This window comes from Bos mutus, chromosome 1 (genome assembly GCF_027580195.1).
Source record: "Bos mutus isolate GX-2022 chromosome 1, NWIPB_WYAK_1.1, whole genome shotgun sequence".
In the NCBI taxonomy this organism is placed as follows: Eukaryota; Metazoa; Chordata; class Mammalia; order Artiodactyla; family Bovidae; genus Bos; species Bos mutus.
This window is the reverse complement of record NC_091617.1, coordinates 78,139,763-78,159,889: the sequence shown is the minus strand read 5'-3', so window position 1 is coordinate 78,159,889 and position 20,127 is coordinate 78,139,763. Positions and strand designations below refer to the sequence as shown.

Genomic DNA, 20,127 nt, shown 5'->3' with positions numbered 1-20,127 from the left:
AGGGCTTCCTCGTGGACTAATCCCTTACCATACCTATGTACTCATCAGATCCTCACAGGTGAAGTGGAAGGCTAAAGAATATATCTTTACTTAAGAACAAACTGATACTCAAAACTTGAAGTAGCACGTGGTAAAGAGATGGCATAGCAAAGATTTGTCTAGTGCTCTTACGAAGCTTTAGACATTCTTAGGAAGCTTCAAACATATTGACTTATGAAGCTTCAGCCTAGCCAGTAAATTGATAAACACACACACACACACACACACACACCTACCTCCCTCATCAATGGATGGTGCCATGCTCAAGTTGCTAAGTTGTGTCCAACTCTTTGTAACCCCATGGACTGTATGTAGCCAGGCTCCTCTGCCCGTGGATTCCCCAGGTAAGAATACTAGAGTGGGTTGCCATTTCCTACTCTAGGGGATCTTCCCGACCAAGAGATCAAACCCGCATCTCCTGCATTGTAGGCCAATTCTTTACCACTGAGCCATCAGGGAAGCCCCATCAAAGGATGATAGAGGATGGCTTTTAATTAGTTGTGAATTGCATGAACCAAAATGTTTGATGAATCAGTCTCAGTAATGAGCAGGGTGATGGGACAGTCAGTTCACTTTAACAACAGAATTATCAACTAGGACACCTTGACAGAGAACACAACTGAGGAATTCTTGTTTGGGACTGTTCATTCTTGCTTGCATATTTTCACTTACTTAAGACAGCAAAGAGCTAAAAATTATTGAACATTTAATATGTGCCAAGCTTGCTACTAGATGCTAATCCTTAGAAGTGAATCACAAACCACTTGGTTTAAACTTTAAATCGTGTGGAGAATACCCCATCTTCCCTCTCATCCATCCATCCATCTTCTGTTATTCTTAGCAGGTGATATGATCATCTATACTTGACTATTTCATGTCTCTTATAGAAGTAGAAGGTAGTTCCTCCAAACACTTTGATCTTTCAATTCAGTTCAGTTGCTCAGTCGTGTCCGACTCTTTGAGATCCCATGAACTGCAGCACGCCAGGCCTCCCTGTCTATCACCAACTCCTGGAGTTCACCCAAACTCATGTCCATTGAGTCGGTGATGCCATCCAACCATCTTATCCTCTGTTGTCCCCTTCTCCTCCTGCCTTCAATCTTTCTCAGCATCAGGGTCTTTTCATCTTTATTGTTTAGAGAAATACCCAAACTACTTATAACTTCCATCAGTATTAATTTATGCATCTATTAAATGGCTTTATGAGAGTAGAATCCTTCTCTTAAATTTATGTTTTCTTTTTAGAGTAAGTTCCTTGGGTTGACTGTCTGCTCTTGAAAGAGATTATTAACCCCCATTTCATCTAAAATTTCCTCTTATATGATTCGGGGCTGCTTATCTTGAGTCTGGAAGGTGAAAATTGAAGAAATAATTCAATTTTTCTTATTTCTTTCCTTTTGAAAAAATATTCTTTCCTTTTGATTTTTGGGGACAGAATTGTATTTGTTTAATTACTCAAATTTTGGATCATGTCAGAACATGTTCTGCACATGGTATTTGAAACCTATTTATATTTTTGTAGAAACCCAGACTCTTCAAGTTGGAAGGGAGCATAAAGATTCTCTCAGATAGCTCTAGGCCATAAGTTCCTTGAGGCCAAGAGCTGTGTCATATATACATTTCTGCACCTTTTCCTGCTGCAACTCCCAGCACTATAGCCCCCTGCCAGGCGGCCTTGAAGAAAGAACTGGATTGATTTGATTTCTCAGTTTTAGTGTTTTCTTTGCCCCTTCCTTAACTTGTCCAGTCATTGGGAGGGATTGTGTAGACCCATTAAGTGTGATGAGTAAGTAAATCATGGGGCTTGCCTCTCCTCCAGTAGGGCTTTAGCTGTGTTTAGATTTAAGAATGCTGAGTAACTAATAAAACATGACTCCAAAGCGCTCTGCAGATGGAAAGTGCTTCATGTGTAATAAATAATAACAGGCTCTTGAGATTTGGCACAGCCATAGAAAGAAGTGCCGACCTTGCAGGCTATGGAAACTTCTGATACAGCTTATGATGGAAGAGTGAAGTGGTTGCTATTAGCTCGTTTCATCATTTTGTAATTGGTGTTTCCATCTTCAAGTCACTGTTATATTCCTCATTATGGGCGAAGTTACTTTCTGAACTAGTTGGGAAGTTAGCCAATCTTCATGGTGTTCCTTCAATCATTCTCAGTAATTGTTAAGAGGATGATTGAAGGAACACCGTGAAAATTGATAGGCAAGTCTTCTAGGCAGGCTTCAATTCAGTGCTTAAATCTAGTCCTTTCTAGATCCTGTCCTTTTTCTCAACTAATTTCATTTATGAAGTTTGTGGTGGTGGTGGTTTAGTTGCTAAGTCGTGTCCAACTCTTGCGAACCCACGGACTGTAGTCTGCCAGACTCCTCTGTCCATGGGATTCTCCAGGCAAGGATACTGGAGTGGATTGCCATTTCCTTCTCCAGGGAATTTTCCCGGCCCAGGGATCGAACCCTGGTCTCCCGCATTGCAGGCAGATTGTTTACCAACTAAGCTACAAGGGAAGTCTAGTCACCTCAATTTTACTTCCAGAGCATTGATATTCTCAAGCAGTGGGAAATGGCACCTTTCTCCAAAGGAGACAGTGAAATGGCCAGGGTTCATCCTGGCTTTGAACCATCCGATTCGGATGAATTCATCCAGGGAGTGGCCTACCTTTCCTTTGTCCTCGGGTGTGGGTCAGTCTGATTGAAATTTGGTGATCATACGGTGACTGCCCCCTGGAGCCCTGCACTAACTTTGTTTTCACCTGTGTCCTCCCACCTATGAAAGCAAGTGAACTGAAGTATAAACAGAATCTTGCTATTTTTCTTGGTGACTTTCAAAGCCTCTTTCTTCTCAGCAACAGTGACCCACTGTAGCTGAGCATTATTCATTCAATCAGTAAATATTTATTCAGCACCTACTATATTCCAGGAACTCTTCTCAATGCTGGTCAGAGAATAAAACAAAGTCCTCTCAAGCTAACATCTGAATGATTTAACCCAAGTATGATTTTTTTTTAAAAATGACGTGGCAGAAGTATGCTTACAGAAATAAACACTACAAACAAACAACACACCAGCTCTTTCCTTTCGTCCTTTCCTCCTTCTCTTTCTCTTGTCTCTCATTTCTTTTTCCTCTCTTCATAACCTGACCCTTTATTCTCTCACTCTGTTTTACCAGGAAGCCCATATTTTCTTCTGATCCCTTTTTTCGTCTCCTTTTCATGTCTGCTTTGCTTTGTACCTGCGGGTGCATTGAGCCTTGATGCTGGCTTAATTCCAACTTCGAGCTCCCTCCCTAGCTTCCCTGTGCTTCTGCTTCTCTGTTAGTGGAGTGGTGGGTAGTTGCTCGTGTTGCAGATTGGAACCTGGAGGGAAGGAAGACCAGTGGTTGTGGGGCTTTTGGTTCCTCATCCAGTGGCACTGCATTGTCACGATCTTGCTGAAGAAAAGGATGTGGCCCCAAATTCTAGGTGCCCCAGCAGATGATCAGCTCAAAGGGACTTCTTCCAGAAAATCTTCCTTGATCCTCTCCTCTCTTAATTCTTATGCATCTTTGGCAGAATAGAAGCTCAGTAAATTTAGTTTGTTTTGCTTCTTCTAAGTCTCATGTCTCTTTATCTGGGCTTGACTTAATGGGACTACTCTTTAATTTCATGGTTCTTTTTTTTTTTTTTTGACCGCAGCATGTGGGATCCTAGTTCTTGATCAGGGATTGAATCTGCACACCCTACAGCAGAAGAACAGAGTCTTAACTGCTGGTCCGCCAGGGAAGTCCCAATTTCATGGTTCTCGTGCCCATTTCTTACTTCTCTTGGTGGTATGGACTGTGTCCATGTGTGCTATAAAGTATGTTAAATGAACTGGGGGTAGGGGGGAAGCATTTTACAAAAACTAAAATTCGTTTCTTGTTTTGGGATGAGAATCTTGGAGCCACATTTACCACTCAGTCCTGGATTTTAATGGCTCAAATGCCGAGAACGGACCTCTACATTGACCAGGTGGTTGAATTTTCAAGTGTTCCTGGATTTCCACTCAAGTCTGAGGTTTTCAGATGCTTGACCATTTCTAAATTATTGTCATTCACCCCTAAATTTAAAACTCAGGAATGTGATCCTGATAACTCCCTAGTGGATACAAAGTAGAACTGGTAAGATTGAGCTTCTTTTCTCTGTTCCCATGATCTTTACCTCTAACTTTATGTTTTACTTTTTGCCTTTTTTTCTGTGCTAGCTTCCAGCCTCCAGCCTCTCTGGTTAGCATGACAACTCACATTTATTGCACATGTTCTAAATGTCAGGCACTGGGTAAATTTCCCCCCATATTTCCTTTCATTTAATCCTCACAGCCCCTGGAGGACGAAATGGCAACCCACTCCAGTATTCTTGCTGGGAAAATCCCGCAGACAGAGGAACCTGGCGGGCTACAGTCCATAGGGTTGCAAAGAATCAGACACAGCTAAGCAGCTGAACAATCCTCAAAGCCAGCCTGTGCAGTAGGTAGTAGTATTATATATGTTGAATATATGAGGAAACTGAGGCTTAGAGAGGTTTAAGTAACTTGCCCAGCATCACAAAGCATATGATGGCAGGGTCAGAGTTAGAAGTCATGTCTCTCAGACACCAGCTCATGTCTCAGTCCGATAACCAGCTTTTGATGTCTGAGTTACTCTACTCACCCCTGGTTCCCTCTCCTACTCTTTTCTGCTCACCTTGCTAACAAGAGTCAAGGACCAGGTATTGAATGGAAGGAATGCTCTGTCCTCACCTCTTTCTCCCATTGGCACCTGCAGCCAGAGCCCTTGAGGGTGTGCTTTATTCTTCTGACCTGCCACCAGATTCAAAATTGGCTCTTAAGCCTGAACCCCCTGAAAGCACCTTCAAATGGGCTCATTGTTTTTCATAGTTTACTTGGTTTATCACCAGTGAGGGACAGCTTGACATTTACTTTTCCATCTGTTTGATTCTGATCTCCTGTAGGTGTTTCTCCAAACTTAGGAAAACTCTCTGACCATACGAATTGATAGCAAGTGCTTTCTCGTGTATCATCGTAAGACAGTTACATCCAGAGGCATATTTGACAATTAGGGAGCAGTCTCAGATGGTTAAGAATCTGCCTGCAGTGCAGTGGACCCGGCCGGGTTCTATCCCTGGGTTGGGAAAATGCCTGGAGAAGAGAATGGCTACCCAGTCCAGTATTCTTGCCTGGAGAATTCCATGGACAGATGAGCCTGGTGGGCTATAGTCTGCGAGGTTGCAAAGAGTTGGACATGACTGAGCAACTAACACATGTACTTTCTTTCTTTCTAAGGAAAGAGAATGAAGTCTGGAGCGAGGCATGGCTTCTGCATCCTCTGGTGGATGGTGGAGAGCGCAGTCATTGTGCTCTCCAGGGACCTGCCTCAGTTCGGGACACTTGTATTATTGTGCTTAGCATTTCTGTATTACTTTACATTTGCAAAGTGCTTTCCAGTGATTTATTAGCTGTGCTTGTTTTTAATAGCCCCTGGAGGTAAGTTGATATTCAGCCTTCTGAGAACATAAATGCATAGAGAAGGCTCATCTCATCAGATATTATTGGCTCTGGGGTCAGGACTTTGAACTCCTGGGATAAGGCCATTTGGGGTCATTGCCTCATGAGGATTAATAGGAGATCAAGTGGACTTAACTTCAGCTCCCAGAGTCTCTCAGGCAGAGGTGGAATGATGGCAGCTATTTAAAGAAATTGCATAGAAGCCATTATCAAAAGACCTGGATTCCAGTCCTGACTCGGCTGTTGACCATCTGTGTTGACCTTGAGCTGTCACTTTGCCTATATGGGTCTTGGATTCAGTCTCTGGTAAAACAGCGTTTGTCTCCCAAGCCCCTTTAGATCTAACATTGTGTTAAGGATGATTCTATGACTTTGAACCCCTTCTTTGGAAGGGGTAGTTGGTGAATTATATGACAAGGAACATGGGTGTCCATCTCAGTCACTGGAAGGCACTCTGCAAATGTAAAGTAATACAGAAATGCTAAGCACAATAATACAAGTGCCCTGAGTTGAGGCAAGTCCTTGAAGGTCAGGTTGTCTTTAGGGGATGTGTACTCAAAAGGTGCTCACCTGCCCTTTTTTAGGATCCAAGGACAACCTGACAATGTTAAGCCTTCAGATTTATTTGGAGAAGCACATAGTCCTCATTCACTATAAAGCTGAGGTACTGAGCGGGACTGCGAGAAGAAAGCCAGACTGGAGCCAAGACCATCAACCCTGTGTCTTATGGATGTTGTAGAAAGTAATTAGCAGGCTTGGTTATCTCACTGGTTCAACACACGTTTTAGGGATATGATGTAATGTGAGGAAACATTTAGTTGTCAGATTTTAGAGCTTTTTCAAATTTATTCTTGCAGGGAAAGTCTAGTTGTCCTGGCAACCTGAAATTGATTTTCTCTTTGCTCTTGTCAGCTGAAACCAGTCCCCTTTGAATCACTTCTCTAATTTAATATAGAAAACTGTGTGTCCTCACCTGGTGACCAAATCTTTCTTAATGACAGGTGACCCCAGCAAATGGTTCCTTTTTCTAACCTGAGCCAGAGGCTCTGGTTTATTACTGCCTTCACCCTATGTTGTTCTCTTTGTGGTTATTTATTTGTCCATGGAGTCTGTTACGGAAGTAAAGTGGCATTCAATTAATTAAGAGTTCAGTCAGGCCTGTAGAGCAATGATGTAATTGGCAGCCAATCACAGCCTTTCATTTTCAGTTCCTTTCTGGGCAGGGATGGGATTAGAATGGGCTCCAGGGGAGGGGGTCCTTTAGTGGAGACACCTGGCATTCTGTAACCTGGGGAGGGTGACGTAACGGCCTAGATGACAGAGAGAAAACTGAGCTGGGTGACTGTTTCTGCCTCTGTCAGTCGTCTCTATCCAGGGAAGGGGGATGATCTGTAAGCTTGGAAGTGTAGAATCGATGTCATTAAGAAGAAATTGATGTCCACGGAAAAGGATGTTGCAAGAGAGCAGTCTGCTCTACCAAATGATTTCAGAGCTCATGGACCATGCATGCTATGTCTCAGGATATGGAGAATGGCTGAGGTGACCATGGAAGAACTGCCAGTAATTCTGAGGAAACTGAAAATCAGCAGACATGCCGGAAGTGAGAGATGAGGAAATAGAAATCATTTATCAAAAAACAAACAAACAAACAAAATAAAACCGACAAACCAGTATCCAGAGTCTAGGCTCTGCTGACTTTATCCTGATTCCTGGTATAATTCTAGACTGTTTTTTTTTGACAGGTGATTTAGAGCCTTTGAAAGGAAGCCATGTGCACCAGGAGCCAGAACAGGGTCCCCTCGCCATTTACCTTTTGGAGTTAATCAAATGATGGATTCAAGTGATGTCGTACACACAGTAGTAGTAGCCCAGCAGGCTTTGGAGTCAGGTTGTTTGGGTTTAAATCCAGAGTGCTCTGCTTAGTAGCCACACGGCCTTAGGCAAGTTGCTTACTTTCTGTAACTCAGCTCTCTCTTCTATAAACTGGGGGATAATGATGGAACACGGGGCTTCCCATGTTCAGTGGTAAAGAATCTGCCTGCCAAGGCAGGAGACGCAGGAGATGTGGGTTCCATCCTTGGGTCAGGAAGATCCCCTGGAGTAGGAAATGGCAACCCACTCCAGTATTCTTACCTGGAAAATCCTATAGACAGAGGAGCCTGGTGGGCTACAGATCATGGGGTTGCAAAGAGTCGGACATGACTGAGCACGCATGCACACGTATAATGATAGAACAGAGAAAGACTCTGAAATACTGCACGTGAGGGTCCTAAAAGAACACCTTGCACATTCAGTAAATGTTGCTCTCATTATGGAGACATGTAGAGTGGATTGTGAATGAGGGTTAATATATGAGTCAATGAGTGAATACACACTTTTTAGTAATCTGAGTAGTTCAGTTCAGTCAGTCGTGTTCAACTCTTTGCGACCCCATGAACCACAGCACGCCAGGCCTCCCTGTCCATCACAAACTCCTGGAGTCCACCCAAACCCATGTCCATTGAGTCAGTGATGCCATCCAACCATCTCATTCTCTGTCCTCCTCTTCTCCTCCTGCCCTCAATCTTTCGCAGCATCAGGGTCTGTTCAAATGAGTCAGCTCTTCTCATCAGGTGGCCAAAGTATTGGAGTTTCAGCTTCAACATCAGTCCTTCCAATGAACACCCAGGACTGATCTCCTTTAGGATGGACTGGTTGGATCTCCTTGCAGTCCAAGGGACTCGAGGAGCTTGAAATGTATTTTAAGAGTGAGAATGCAGGGAGTGGGTGAGTTTGAGACACTTTCCACCACTTACCAAACCTCTTCCTACTCCCTCATCCTTTTTTTCTCCCAAGAAGAAACTCAAAAATTATTCATATGAAGTTTACATTTCTTGTATTTTCAAAATAGTGCCAAGACTTTCATAATTGAAACAGTCACTTGAAGCTGCAGTGCCATATTTGATTTATATATTTTCTAATTGAAGTATAATTGACTTACAGTATTGCAGATGTACAGCAAAGGGCTTCAGTACAGTGATTCAAGCATGCATGCTCATGTATTAAGTTGCTTTAGTTGTGTCTGCAAGCCTGTGGACTGTAGCACACCAAGCTCCTCTGTCCATGGGATTCTACAGGACAGAATCGCATCTGCAGAACAGAATCATGCCCTCCTCCAGGGGATCTTACCGACCCAGGGATAGAACCTGTGTCTCCTATGACTCCTGCATTGCAGGCAGATTCTTTACCATATGAGCCACTAGGGAAGCCAACATCCTTCCATACCCAGCTCAAATTCCACCTTCTCAGAAACATCAGCTTTTCCATTAAGAATCAGTCTCTTTCCTCCTACGTCCACCATCCCATGGTTTGTATTTTCAGAGACTCTTTCTCAAACCATCTTGTTTTTTAATGGGTGATATGTGTTTCTGAGCTCTGATCTGCAGAAGGCAGGTATCTCTCAGCCTTTGGAGCATAACTCAGTAGCTGGCATGTTTACGTACTCTGTAAATGTGTGTTAAATTGACTTACTAAGGAGGCCTGAGGGATTGGAAGGTTACCTACAGTTAACCCAAGAAATTAGAAGGTCTCCTGGGAACTGATTTAGGGGCCTATAGCTTTTAAGAGCAGCTATCAACTTTTCCCTGGCTCCTTCTTAATCCTGCTTTCCCAGAGGCAAAGGTGATATCTACCTAAGATGCTGGTGACATTCCAGTGAGATTAGGTCAAGATGCACCATCTCTTCTTCTAGTCCTCAAGTTCTTGGGGCTATCAAATCCTTCTATTGGAAAATTTTCCTTTTGAAGAGGAGGTGTACTTGATGACCTCTGGATTTCTGAGTCTGACCATGAAAATTCTTGAACAATACACTGCAGTTGCCCCTGCTACAAGGATGGTGGACAAGCCAGCATGTGCATTTGTGAAGCTGAGTGACTTTGACCCTTGGGAACAGTCCAGGGTCAGCCTGTGCTCACATGGCATGCTCCAAAAATCCACCTTCCACCATCACTGTTGTGATCTGAACTAGATCGCTGCTTGTGAAGCACCTTTTGCTGACTTGCAGCGCAGATTCTGCATGGACTGCTGAAGGTTGCTTCTAGTGACTCATGCATAGAAAAACCCATTATGTTTAACACACTACAGACAGAGACTTTAGGTATAAAGAAGATGTGTGATGCAGAGGAAAGAGAAAAAGAGCAAGTCAGAGACCCCTGATTCTAGTCCTAAATGTGCCAGACACATATTGTTTGGTATTTGGCTTTAGTTTTCAGATCTGTAAAATGGGACACTAAGAATTACTGGGCAGGGTTTTTTGTACGTTACCCAAGATTATTTTCACAAAGCATCTGGCAGAGCACTAGACCCTGCTCAATAACAGAGAATCTCAGTGAAATTGTACAGATTTGTTTATAAACCTGAGCTCCAGTAGCCTTGTGAATTAGGATAGTATGTGCTGCACTTGGTAAAGAATTCGCCTGCAATGCAAAAGACACAGAAGATGCAGGTTCAATCCCTGGGTCAGAAAGATCCCCTGGACAAGGAAATGGCAACCCACTCTAGTATTCTTGTCTGGAAAATCCCATGGACTGAAGAACCTGGTGGGCTACAAAGTCTATGGGGTCACAAAGACTCAGACATGACTGAGCGCGCGTGTGCGCGTGCACACACACACACACACACACACACACACAACTCTAGTGGGGCTGAGTTATTAACACTAAATCTCTCTGAGTCCCGGTAAATGGGTTTTATTGGGGATTGAATATACCTTGCATGCTAAGTTGTAAAGATTGGAGAACATTTGTATAAGACCCAGCATGGTGGTGTTTCTTAGTGTCTGACCCGGGGACTGACTCCCCACTGCCGCAGTTTCTCCAGTTTGGGGCAGTGTCCTTGGGGGTTTGACTGAAGGTCCTTGTAGTGCCATACTTCTTGTATTCTGGGCACAAAACCTTTTTCTCACTTATGAAATAGACTTAGTTATAGAGGTGCTGATTTTAGTAGGATACAAAATCAAGAGCATGTGGAGAAATGCAGCTATTCTGGTGGAGGGTGTTTGAAGAGCTTTCATTGGTTGAAGGCCTGGCAGTATTTCATTTAGAGGAACATGGATTTCGGGTGTGAGGGGAATGTTGCAGTTGGTGATGGGGAAAGAAGTTAGTGCTTGTGCAGGGAAGAAGTGACCAGACCTAACAGAGGAGAGTGGCAGGTGAGGATTGGGAAGCGGGGCTTAGCAGAAGGAGGCTGGAAATTGGGAGGCCCAAGGAAGGAGGTAGTGGAGGGTTCTGGTCAGCGTGTTGGGTGCAGAGGCTGGGGACACTGCATGAACAATTAGGGTGTTCCTGCAGGGCTGTGCAGGGTAAATAAAACAGGGGCTTTCTGTTGTCACCATCCCACTAAGGGAAGGAAGGGGTGGTCTTAGGTGTGTATATGTGCACCTGTGTGTGTGCGTATGTGCTTGACTGTGTATCAGTAATAGGACCAAAGAGATTGGGGACTTACCCAAGGCTATGCCGCTAGGAAATATCTTTCATTTGCTTAAAGTGCTAAGTTTAGTAATGACTGTAAGTGACAGAAATGGGCAGGGGGAGCACGGAGGGAAGGGGCCTCGGCCCCGTTTCCTGCTCCCTCCCCGGTAGGTAGTGAGTAGGAGTTTTGAGTTTCACTGTTTGATAGCATCACCTCCTCTGCTTTCCCAGAAATTATTCCTCGAAGTATGACTCGAATCGTTACTCTGTTGGGAGATGTCTCAGTTCAGAACTGACTTTCTGCCGAGGTTGTTTACTAAAGAGATGGCAGCCCTGGCAATTCAGAGGTGGCTTAATCAAGTGGAAAGAACAGGGGGCATGGATCTGAGTGCTGGTCCTGTTTTCAGAGACCTCTGAGAATTGGTCGAGTGAATATACTTCTTAGTGCTTGGCTTTTTCCTCCTGAAAATTGGAAGATAGTGATCCCTACATGATGAATTTGTTGTGATGTTGCTTTGAAAATTGCAGTGTTGGTTCTGGTACAATAAAGATAAAGGGGTGTCTGGACTTGGATTTTATTTCTATCTGTGTGAAGTAGAAGGGAAAATGACAAGTTGGTCAGCTCCCTTGGGTGGTGTGGATCACTAATATTAAAGTGATGCCAGCATTTTCTCTTATTTGGAGGTGGTGTGTCTTGGAACATTGTGATTAACGATTGTAGACTCTACTGATTGTGTGGCACTACCTTGCCTTGGGCTGACCACCTACCTGTACTGGCATTTCCCCAGCTCTGGGCTGAGGATCACCGAGCTTTTGTGTTATCTGCGAGGAATCTATGAACTTCTAGTCCTTTATTTCTTCATCTGCAAAACGGGGATAATAAAAATCACCACAGCTTTGTCTGCATTGTGAAGATTTGCTGAAGAAAGGGGCTTGAGGATTCTAAGTTGTATTCAACCCTGACTCTTTAGAGCCCATTTTCTCTCCCTCTCCTTTCTGCTAATGGTCAAGGGACCTCTTTGGTCTTGGAAAGGTGAAAGGGCCCAAAGGAAGAAACGGGGGATTATAGAGTACAGTAATTCTGTAAGGCCCTAGAGTGAATTTTTGAGTCCTGGGATCTGTGCCCAGTTTTGTCACAACCTGTCACATTCCTGCATGCCATGAAAGCCAGATTTGTCCATGCCTATGACCTAACAAGGGGAGATAGAGACTTCTGGAAGGGGTGTCAGCTTTTGGAAACCTTGAAGGTGGTGGGCGAAGGCGCTGGCATGGCGGCTGTGGGTGTTGAGGTTCCTGCTCACTGCCTCTTCTGTCTAGCAGTGACTCGTAGCTTGGGTATTTGAGTTTGGGGTGAGTCAACGGGCCCAAGACCCAGAAGACCCGCATGTGCTTAGTGGCAGGCTGGAATTAGTCAGAAGGCAAAACTATTCGTCCTGACCCCAGAACCCACGTGCTCTGACTGGGTGAGGAAATCCTCTCTGATTCTTAATTTTCTTATCTACGGCAGCCTCTGGAGAAGAGAATTTTCTCTTTCCTGCCTTATGTGGTTCTTATGGAAATAAAGGAGGAAAGGATTTTTTTCATAAATAATATTGCGATATTCAGCATTAGTTTATGCTGCTTGAAATAGGAAGCTGACTTCTCTTCTTTGTTCCTTTCCAGAGTTAATGTATTGATCCTAAAGAAGAGAACCAGTAAAATTCCTGAGAACAGTTGGTAGACCATCCAGTCTTGCTTACTGTTTGTATTTGGTGTCTGAGATCTCTGAATTTAAGCCTGGACCAGTTTAAACATATCCTGAGGATACATAATACGGAGGTACCATGTAAATGTAACAAGTTCAAGAATCTCACATTCCCCTGATGTGTCTACCTTGGCTTATAATATTTCGCTCTTCACATACACTGGGGCTCTGGCCCCCATTTTTTTGTGTCCCCCGTAGAGACTCATTTCTCAAAAGGACTTGAACTGTGGACTCAGAAGGTCCCTGTGTAGGACACTGCTTCCTGTTAGGGCCTCCCATGGAGGAAATGGCAGAACTCAAGGCGAGAAAGCCAGCTCTTTGAATCCTCAATTCCATGTTCTTTCTGACACATCACTCTTCCCTCCTGTCAGGTGAAGAGAGAAGCCAGATGGTTTGACAAATGGTTCTTGTTACTGTCAAATCTGCCTTCTCTTTCTGCTCAGAAAGACAGTTCTTACCTTTCCTTTTTGAGGGGATTAGATGGGTGGGGGGAGAGAAAGGGAGGTGCAGGAAGAAACACATTTTATTGCCCTATTCTTTCTGTGGCAGAGATGACCAATAAGCTCTTGTTTCTCCATCAGGAAGAAGGTTGAAGCAGCGAGGAACCGTCTTCTCGAATTTAAAGCACACGGAGGCTTAGCAGTGGCAGGCTGTATTAGGAGACAACATTGATTTCATATATACTTATCTGAAAAAGAAAAAAAAAACAAAACATGTTTAAGATGCCATATCCATAAATACTAATAAGGCTGTCTGATTCCAGTTTTCAGGTGAGATTAGCATTTTATTGAGTATTTTATCTGTCAGATTCAATACTCAATGTACCATCCTCCCAGGCTTATTAGCATAATTGCTATGCTTAAGCAACAATAAAAAATTCAGCAGTAAAATAGCAGTTAGTGCAGGCAATTTGTTATCAAAAGCTTTTACTTAAGGACAGCTCCAGCCTGCATTTATTAGCAAGTTAGGGTTATAATTAATTTTTATTTGGAAAAACAAAAGAGGGGGAAGGTTTTTGCTTTTTTGTTTTGGAAATAATAGAGAAATTAAAAAGCATTGCCTCTCTGGAAAACTGTCTACATCCCTTCTTTCTGTGCTAAAAGCGGGCTGGGATGGGAATAGATTCCACTTGTGAGGCACAGTGGCTCAGATGAAAAGTCTCTCTCCTCGGCATTGTAATAAATGGATAGTAAGGCCCATTTATGTTTGTACAGATGTTTCCACAACATGTTCACATCTCTTTTGTTACTGAGCTCTCAAACCAGTCTGGCGAGGGCTCCATTCTGAGAGTGGGAGACTGAGGAATGGCAATTTGTTCCAGATGGGAAAGTTGGATGGCAGAGCTGGGCTGAAAATCCAGTCTTCCAGCCCCCAGGGCCCTGGCAGCATCATGACCCTTCACACGTTGCCCAGAAGCCCTGGTATGGGCACTGTTTTTCCTGCCCTGTGGTCTGGCCCTAGGTCTTTTACATAAATGTTCATGCATGCATGCACACACATCCATATACACATACATGGGCACACACACACGTACACACATACAATTTTTTTTCTTTCTTCCCAATTTAATGATGCATTCTTATAGCTGTTTTTCCTTTGGTGTCCTGGTTAAAGCAGTTCTGCCATATGAATTTTCTGTTAATATCAAATATCCTCCATTTCTTGTGTTTCCAACCTCTCTCTCTCTCTGTACCTCTCTTTCTTCCCCTTTCTACCTCCTCTCTCTTGCACATTAGTGACAGACTTAGGAAAGCCCTGTGACTAACATCTGCAGAGGACCCGTGCAAAATACATGATTTTATTAAGTAATGTGATGATCTTTGTAGAGAAGAAAGACATAAGATTTAAAACTATGGAGGCTGAGAAATCATTTTTCTCCTTTATTTCTTGAGAAATGTGTCAGAAATAAATAAGAACAGTCAACTGATGCTTTTCAGTGTGTTTTAGGCTTTAACAGTGGGTAATAATTTTTACCCTGAAGGTAACATTTGGGGTGAAAATGGACAACTGAAGCTTCCAAACTTTCAGAGGAGTTACCTTAGCATCTTAGATTTTCTTTCCTTGCTAAGTTCAGAGAAAGAGCATATGATCATTGACTCTGAATCTCTCTAATGTACAAGGCATGTGCTGGCCACTGTGGGGTTTAGGGACTAGATCAGAGAGGGCTGTGAAACTCAAGACTATCAGAGAGGAAATTCATAGAACATGAAGATCATTTTTATTTTTGAGTAGCTATTATATTATTGAAACCATGGTAGAAATTGTTCTTGGATTATGCCATTTTATCTTCGTCTCACTCAATTATTAGTGAATTTTTATTTTTATTTTATAAGCACTTATTATGTATTGGCCCCTATCATAATGTTTTACATTCATCATCTTATTTAATTTTTATCACAATCTTCAAGGCAGTATTAGGTACTATTATCATTGTTCTCATTGGTTAGATGAAGAAACTGAGGCACAGAGAGTCTGAATAACTTGTCCAAGTCACACAGCTAGTAAGTGATGGAACCTCTCTGGTCTTCCTGTCTCCTAAACATGTGTTCTTTCTGCTGCACTGCTTGGCAAAAAATTAATGAGTAGATAGCTAGATAGACAATGCTAATGATGAGTAGAGGACTGTGTAGTTTGCCGCTGTCAGAGCTGTATTTACAGAGTGCAGAAATTTGAAATTGGACGGGGGTTCAAATACTAGGTGCTTCTTAGTATTTGTCAGAACCTTGGTTAAATGACCTCTTTGAGTCTTGGTGTCTTTCTTTAAATTCAGGATGATAGCATCCCTCTCCCAATGTCACTGTGAGAATAAATTAGAAAATATATGTGAGAGCCTCCAGTGGTGCCTGGCTCCTGGTGGATGTTTATCCAGCGTGGGAAGTACCCAGGGCCAGGCATTGTGTGTGCGGGTAGGAACAGCCATCGAAGCCACAACCACCAGGGTTTAAAACTGTCCACTATGAGATATTAGAGAACTGTGGGCAAACAACTTCATCTCTCTGGTACCTCAATTTTCTCATCTTTATAGACTGTACTTACGTTCTAGGGTCATTGTGAGAGTGAAATAAGCTAAAAGATGAGTTAAAAAATTAACTTAATAGTTAACGTTTGTAAAGTTTATTTCACCGTGTCTGGCACAGCAAGCGCTTTGTGTTAGCTCTCATTATTTGGTCCTGCTACAATGATGAAAGACAGGTACCAAGTGAATGGTTTATGGCTGTTTTGGGACCCTGACCTGATCACTCAAGGACCAGGAGCCAGTTTAGCCTGGGGCGTAGGAATCGAAAGCATTTGCACAGCCATTCGTGACCTTGGAAAAGTTTTGGCTTCTCTGTCCTTGATCTTTGCTAATCTGTAGATGGTAGTTGAGAGAGTAAACTTCAGATGATAGAGCCTGTGTGGGGAGTGAAAGACAGCCACATCCTTGATAAGCTGCTTCCTGGAGTGTCACCATGTGGCTACTGGGTTTGCTGATCAAAGCTGGCCTGTGGGGTGGAATTTTTTCTGTGTCACCCAGGCAGGGTCTGTCTTCCCTCAGTCTGCATGTCTCTGGATCCTGTCTTCAGCACTGGCTCCCACTTCCCTCCTTTCCAGAAGACACTGATATGCTGGGGCTAATTCCTCCTTGGGACCATCTCTTCTGCACCCAAAGGAGGTGGGTGGGGATTTTGGCATATTGCTTTCTGAAAGGTGATATACTCTAATATACTTCATATGCCTTCGAAAAACAAGAATACATTAAAAGACACTAATATTAAAGTTGTTCTCATGAGGATAGCTCAGAGATGGAAGATTCTTCAGGAGCTGGTGCTTTCTTGGTCTTATTGTCTTACACAGCACTTATCATTATAAACCTTGTGTGTGTGTGTGTGAGAGTGAAGCTTCCTGGAATTAGTGGTGCTGATTTTGGGGGTGTTTCCTTAGCTGATTCAAAATAGAAACAGAAAGGCAAAAGTGTTTGTGCATGTCATTTAAAAATGTCTTTATAGGAAAAGACATTAAGATAATACCTTACACTGTGAATACCTCACATTGTGTACGGGGCTTTGTGGTTTTCAAAGCACTGAAATACACATTTTCTCATGTGTACCCTATGGCATCCCCATGAGGTAGGCAAGGCAGAGCTTGTCATTCATTTCCCTTTTAGAGATGATGTAACTGAAGTTCAGAGAGATGAGATGAGTTTTCTTAAAGTGGTGATGGATGAAACCCAGAGCCTTTAACTCTGGGCTGCTTTCTGCTTCATTGTCCCGGTTCGAGTGTAGTGAGGTCATTCTTATCAAGTGCTATCAAGATTATATAGAGTTGCAATAAACCTGAAAATGCTCCCCTTTAGTTTTCTTTTTTCCATTGGTTAAAAAGTTAGCTATGATTTGATATTCACTTGTTTCTCCCCAAGTATAAGCAGCAATGAATCTCTAAAACTTTCTGTTAAATTAGCATGTGTTTAAAAAAAATCAAATGTCAAAGTACTTCCTGAAACTTGCTTTAATGAACAAGAGAAGTGAAGGTAAAATTCCCTTTTTTGCATGAGGTAATTAGGAAACAGGAGGCACGAACTCGCTATAGGAATTTAAAAAGGAACACTTGTACAAATTGGTACAATTGATGTACAAATTGGATGAATATATTAAAGAAGGTTTCATGCTGGTGGAAATTGTAAGTGATTAGGTGTATCAATTGTTTCTGGTTTGCATGGAAACCTAATCTGTTCCATGAGTTGGATCCAAGGAAGATATATATTCTTACACACCAAGAAACAAAAACATGAGTTGAATTTCTCGTTTGATGGCATAGTGCCTTTATCTAGGAGCTCAGCTGCATCCTCAGAATATATGACATAAGAATAGAAGATGCTCTTGACCTTCTTAATGATTAGGAATCAGCTCTGCTTGCTTAGAGGGTAGGGAGGACTGAGTTCTCTTTGGCAAATATCTTTGAGTCTCTTAAGCACATGGCACCAAATACACTCAGTGCTGTATTACTTGATCTCATGTACCAGGGTATGAGTTGTTGTTGTTGTTGTTCAGTCGCTCAGCTGTGTCCGACTCTTTGTGACCCTATGAGCTGCAGCACGCCAGGCTTCCCTGTCCGTCCATCTCCTGGAGCTTGCTCAAACTCATGTCCATTGAGTTGGTAATGCCATGCAACCATCTCATCCTCTGTCATCCCCTTATCCTCTTGCCTTCAGTCTTTCCCAGCATCAGGGTCTTTTCCAGTGAGTTGGCTCTTCACATTAGGTGGCCAAAGTTTTGGAGCTTCAGCTTCAACATCAGTCCTTCCAATGAATATTCAGGGTATGGGTTAGATGACATGTGTTTTGAAGCCTGTTCTTTCCTTCACGGTACCTGGTTGCTTAGGTGACAACGTCTAAGTGAATTGCCTGCTTCCTGGCAGTGTTTTGAAATGCCTGCTTTGAAGGAGGCAGAAAGTCTTTAGGTTTGGACAGATGACCCCCTTGATTCTCCATCTTTGACGGTTGTTTTTTTCGTCTACATCATCTGCTGATGTTACTCGTGTGGGTGCTAAAGTTGACTTTGATTTATACTCCAGATACAGATCAGTTTGTACTCTTTCAGGATACTCATAGCTATGAATTCTCTATCTCCATGAAAGTCTGCATACCGTCTATGACTGTCATGTTATAAATATGACAATTTGCTCCCACTCGATAAACAAGGTTAGAAGTGAAATCACTAGCATGGCAAGTGAGATGGAATAAGCTAGAGATTCTGTCTCTGGGTTTCTCTCACAGCCTTAATGCTGTTCATCTGGCCCTGACTTGTCCTGTGTGTGTTCCTTTTGTCTCTTCTGCTAGATTTTAAACCCCTGAAGGGCAGGTGTTGTATCTTATTAATCACCATGCTGGTGCCTGGCACATAATACGTGCTTATTACTAGGTACTTGGTCATATCTTAAGAAACTGAAAAAGTGGCTTTGCTCGAGGGAGAGGTGATTGCTTGTACTGTTGGTTCAGTGCGTTCCAAGCGATGCTGGCTGTCTTGGGGAAATCAGAGATGCAGACACTGAAGCTCCTTCCTTGAGGAACCACCATCTAACTACATCACGTCAGTGAGAGCTCTTTGTAAACTGTGAAAGCGTGTGCAGACGGGTCATCCTGATGAGCCTTAACTTTAGTAAGGCTTGGGTGGCTAGGCTCTGCCAACTCCTCCCACATTTGTGAAGCCCCTACCACAACCCCACATACTTTACATGTCTGATGGCATAATCGTGACTAGATCATTCAGAGGATTAGCAGATTATCTGCCAGGCTGAGTGCTGCTACATAATTTGCTGGTCTTTGGTAGCTCTATTTTATTTTTAAAAGGTGGAGTGCTGAATAGATAAGTGAAATGTACTATAAAATATAGTATTATAAAGCAATAGAAAGGAATGCAGTAGTGGTACAAAACCAATAACTCTTGAAAACATTAGGGTAAGTGAAAGAACCTCGTCACAATAGGCCACACATTCTATAATTCCATTTATATGAAAAGTCCACAATAGGACAATTCGTAAAGTCTGTAAAGGTAGAAAGTAGATTAGTGATTGCTGGCAGGGATGGGGTGGGGGACAGAGAGTTACTGCTAATGAGTGTGGATTTCCTTTGAGGGCAGTGAAAATGTTCTTAAATTAGTTGTGGCAATGGTTGTACAACTCTGTGACTATATTAAAAACTGAACTGTAGACTTTATTTATTCTTTTGGCCTTGCCACACGGCCTGTGGGATCTTAGTTCCCTGACCAGGGATTGAACCTGTGCCCCCTGCATTGGAAGCAGAGTCTTAACCACTGGACCACCAGGGAAGTCCTCAAATTGTAGATTTTAAATGGGTGAATTGTATGGTGTGTGCATTGTGTCTCAATAAAGCTGTTAAAAAAATCAGCACATTGCCGGGACTTCCCTGGTGACCCAGTGGCTAAGAGTCTTCACTCCCAAAGGTAGGGCCTGGGTCCAATCTCTGGTCAGGGAATGAGATCCCGCATGCCACAACCAAGATCTGGTGCAGCCAAGTAAATAAATAAATAAGAAAATCAGTATATTGCCTTTCAGTCTGCAATCTTTGAGGGTTTTTTCCAGCAAATCAATCTAGAGTACCAAGTTTTTAACTCATCTTGATTTGTTTTGGGCCCAGAAGTCCTATGTCCTTAACCATGGTGACCATTCCTAATGAAAAATTGATCATAGAACCAGAGCCACCAGACTTGAGAGAAATCTATTTCTCCTCAACTTCATGCACAAGTCTTTTCAGGAGCCTTAGAAACTCATACTTCCAGAAATGTTGATTAGTGAGATATCCAATAAGAAATAACAGGGTACTGACAGCCCTGATTGTATAAATAGGCGTTTGGGATTGCGTTCATGGTTTGCTTGTCAGTAC

The 20,127-nt window shown here is 42.8% G+C and overlaps 1 protein-coding gene across 11 annotated transcripts in view; it reads left to right on the top strand.

The window, feature by feature from the left end:
- LPP (LIM domain containing preferred translocation partner in lipoma) overlaps positions 1–20,127 on the top strand; it is a 765,001-nt gene that overhangs the window by 112,973 nt on the left and 631,901 nt on the right. For 3 of the 11 annotated variants that reach the window (XM_070371863.1, XM_070371866.1, XM_070371865.1), the window contains 2 exons: positions 12,668–12,823; positions 13,331–13,519. The exons of 7 other annotated variants lie outside the window; for them this stretch is intronic. The gene's annotated coding sequence lies outside the window, so the exon portion shown is untranslated. The remainder of the gene's footprint in view (positions 1–12,667; positions 12,824–13,330; positions 13,520–20,127) is intronic. One more of the 11 variants, XM_070371864.1, reaches the window with a different exon arrangement.